Genomic DNA, 4,474 nt, shown 5'->3' with positions numbered 1-4,474 from the left:
CTGTGGAAAGATGCACTCACAAAATAAGCTTGACTTTCTCTTGTTGTACAGTCAGGCACCAATGGAAATGTTTAGCTGAGTTACATGTTCCACTTGTAATACTCCCTGAACCGTAGATAATATTTAATGTATTTCCTTTTTTGCAACTCATCACATGTTTTCTTAACTTGTGTCAGACAGGCTGCACTGCAGGCAAAATTCAGGAAGTCAGTAAAAGTCCCTATTAACTACACTATAGTGCATTAAAGGAAACATGTTGGCTCACCAATGGTATTTAACTGCCTTGTATATTTTAAAGAAGGCATTCTGCTATGCAAAGAGCGAACAGCTTCTATGGCCACCACCTCTAGCCCATTCCCTTCGTCCTCCCACACATCACTAGATAATGGCCAACTCTGAAGCACAAGAGGGAACAGACCAAAATGATGACAATGAGAATGGTCATTATTCATATTTCAAAGAATGTCTGTGTTGTGTGCAGGTCAACCCACAGGTCCTCTTTTAACAGGGTTTGGACAGAAATGGAAATGTGTTGGAAGAGGCCACTCCGTAACAATATTTGGGTCTCAGTTTAGCTTATTGCAGGCTGCTTAAAGAGGTTACCCCCGAACTGCAATGGTTAACTGCACATTTTGGAAATTCAAAGATTTCAGATATGTTGCATTATTAAGTATATCTAAACCCAAGAACATAAATGTGGTATTTTGAGTCTACCAGTCCTTAGATTTGGTGACTGCATTATTTTTATTTTTTTTACATGCTGATTCTACAAGTTGCACATCCTGTCCTGGGTTTACAACACTCACTCACTATACTGTATCTATTTAGGAGCAGTGTTGTCACCCTAAGGACAGCACTAGAAACACCTCCCCCTCTCCTCTTTTCCACAACAAGGTGCTCTGTAGTCCACTGAAGAAAACTGGGAAACCAGATAAGATTGTTTGATATTTCAGTTCAGTGCACAGGACGTTACAAGGACACACTATTTCTGGCAGGATCAACAGGTATTTTCTGGTACAGTTTTGTTCTGTTCCAGAAATTGTTCTTAGCTGGGAATAAGTAAATTAATTCAGCCATGATGTCTTGATTATGGTAACTTGCAAAATTTTGTTGGGTTTGGATATATAATGTGCAATAATGTGCATTGTGGTCATGGTGTCTGTGTTTGTATTTACACTGTACATGTTTTTATGAATCAGTAACCAGGGGTCCCCCTGCAGACCCCCACATCCTCTTGGGGACTGGATGTGTAGGTGAGGCCATCAACATGAGGACAAGATGCCTTGCAGGGGGGAGGCTTTGCGTCCCTCCTGCAAGGTACACTTCCAAGTTAAAAAAAGTTTGTGGGGTCCCCACCAAAAGCCATACCAAGCCCTTTAGGTCTGGTAGGAATTTTAAGGGGGGACCACACACCCCAAAAATTAGGGGAAAAACATGGGGTCTCCCCTAAAATTCCTACCAGACCCTTGATCCGTGAGGAAACCTAACACTTTTTTTTTCTCTTCTGCAGACTGTAAAAAAAAGCCATATTTTTTATTTTTCCCGCCAACAAATTTCTTCCGAATCCCGAAAAAGGATATAACGGAAAATCAAAATGAAACTAAACTAAACTAATTTTTTGCCGGTGCACATGTCTAATTTTTTTCCATAAGTATTTAAACTTTTGTCTTCTTTTCTTTTTTATTGGTTAGCACTAGAAAATGTGCAAAACCAAATAGCATTTGAATTGCCATGTAATTGGTTGTGGGGGGGGTGGGGGGGGGGGGGGGGTGCATTTTGGCATCTTTGTCTTGTGTGGTAAAGGACCTTGTCTTGGCATTGCCTGCAGTAGTCTGTCTACTTTGTAAGAACTGAACTTCAATTGACAGGTTTATTTTGCTGTCATCATATTTGCCAAAATGTCTTACAGCTGTTAACAAGTCGGTTTTTCATAAACAATAACACAATAAAATGTATTGTATTCTGAATCTATAGTGAAATACTATCCCCCTTCTTTTTCTAGTACCAATTCATGATACAAGTTTTGCCTACATGTCTGTGTTTATTTTACAGAGCGCCTCAAGTGTACAGAGAGCCAAGCACAATGTAACAAATCAGACAATTACAGTCATACAAGAGCATTCCATGCATAGAGTGAGATCCTAAGTCTATGTGTTGAGCTTATAGTAGACATCTACACCAAATCATTTCTAGTGCTATTTAAAACGTCAGTGTTCAAAATTCCACCACGTTTAGTAGCCGAGTGCCAAACATAAATTGCCAAGGACAGTAGATGAGTAAGATAAATTCCCAATCACAACACTTCACAATAAAATCAACCACTGAGGTCGGAAAGTCCAAGAAAAAAGTAAAAAGAAGGTGATTAGACACAAATTTACAAAAAGTTCTATAGTTTCCATTAAACATTATATAGATCAAAATATAATATCCAGTGCAGAGAAATAAGATTTATACGGTCCCTTATTCTTCTAGTCTGGATGCTGGGCTGATCAAAGGAGACATATAGGGAGTGATTTGCATACCCTGCTTGCAATTTTTTCGAATTGGGAACAATTTCCCTGATTATTTGGAATTAGAATGCAGTAGTCTATACTCTAGTATAGTTGTCAATAGTTTATTTCCCAATTTGTAAACAAACATTAGCCAGAAGTCTGTCATTTGCTCCCTCCCTTGCAAGGTAACCTCCCAAAGTTGAGGGTAGGTGGCCTAGTATGGTTCAGGAGGAGGGGGTGCTCACTCACCCCCTCGTTTCCTGGCCAACCAGACTGTATGCCTGACTAAAGATTTTCTTTAAATCTTTAGGGGGACTCCATGCTATTTTTGTAAATAATATGTACTTTCCCTTTAAGAAAACCTCCAAACGATGACTTGCCGACATGATTACTTTCAAAGATCTTCCCTCTAATATTAAGAGACAAGTGAATTAGTCCACTGTGTTTGACATCTTACCCAAATTAGATATTGCGATAGAAATTTTTCGATCGGTCAGGTTGGAAAGATTTTCTCTGATTGAACAAAAATTATTGGATCAGTGGGGTTTTCATTCATCACAAATCTAAGCAAGAACACAGCACATGCACAAAATAAATGATTTCCGTCAGTCAAAAATTGATTGGTTAGTATGGGTAGAAAACGATTTTCGAAACCGACATTTGACTATGCATGATGGGGTATTCAAGCTATAATAAAACAAGGGTTCGTGGCAGAAACAAAACATTTCAACTGAAAATCTACTAGTGTATGGCCATCTTAACATTACTAGCAGCAAATAATCCACTGGCTAATACACTATCCCCAGTCAATGTTTGATATATATCAATGCAAGATGGTGCAGATGTGGAGCTGCAGATGTTTAGTTACTAGTATAATAATATATTAACATAACAACAATGCATAAATATGATTCATGTTAAAAATCAAAATGTCTTTGATTTAAAGTGTTTGCATTTTTTTCAGTTGTAGATTTTTCAGTAATGTTATCTTTAGCTTGCATTACTTGCCTGAAGGATGTTTCTAAAAGCTGAAAATGAATGGAATGGATCTCTAATGCTGCATATTACATGCACTCCCTGTTTAGAAATGACTTTAAACAATGCATTGTAGTACCATTGCTAGCAAATTCTCCACACAAGTGCAATCTCTTCCTGCGCTTATATATGTAACCTTTTGCCTGCTAGCAATTATCTGGAGCGCACAGACCATTCATTCATTATGTGAAAAAAATACCAGACCCAGCACATTGGTGCCTTGTGCATATCACAGCATTTTGGATTAAGCAATGGTACGCCAGTAACAAGAGATGAAATGCTTGGCCAATGGTCTCCTAAATCTGGGCTTTGAATCTGTTTGAAAAGGGGCAGATGTTTGTGATATGTCAGATAAAATACAGCTCTAAGTCTTAGATTAAATATGTCACTGCAGACTCCAGAAGGACACAGAGTTGGTAGGCCATATTTAAGAGTTTTCACATTTTTCGTTAACTTTTTTCAAACATAAAGGACAACTCCATTCTGTCGTGTGTGTGTGTGTGTGTACAAACATTAGTGTGTCAGTCATTTACGAACAGAAACTAAAAACAAGCTCAGTCATGAAGGGGTTAACTCTCCCAGATGCATTTTTTTTTTTACCAAAAACTCAGTACTCACTCAACCAGAACACTTTTTCTACTTGCTATGGAGAGGTCATAGCTAAATTTATTACTACATCATTTCTAGTCCCTTCACCTATTCAGTATGCAGAGCCTGTCAGAGGACAGTTCAACGCTGCTCTTCTGTCACTCGAGTTTCTCTACCCAGGAGTCAGACACAACCCTGAAACGGACTCAGACCATCCACTTTACACTCTATCTGCACTCATTAGTTATCCTTTTCCTTATCACTACATTCACAGGATGTTTTTTTTTGGCACTTTTAATAAGATGATGTTCTTATGAATGATGAAGCTCATTACAGGGAACTGTATTGTAGACTATGGT

The sequence above is a fragment of the Nanorana parkeri genome, unplaced genomic scaffold (assembly GCF_000935625.1).
Source record: "Nanorana parkeri isolate BGI_ZX_2015 unplaced genomic scaffold, ASM93562v1 scaffold2047, whole genome shotgun sequence".
NCBI lineage: Eukaryota > Metazoa > Chordata > Amphibia > Anura > Dicroglossidae > Nanorana > Nanorana parkeri.
Note: the sequence above shows the minus strand (reverse complement) of the source record.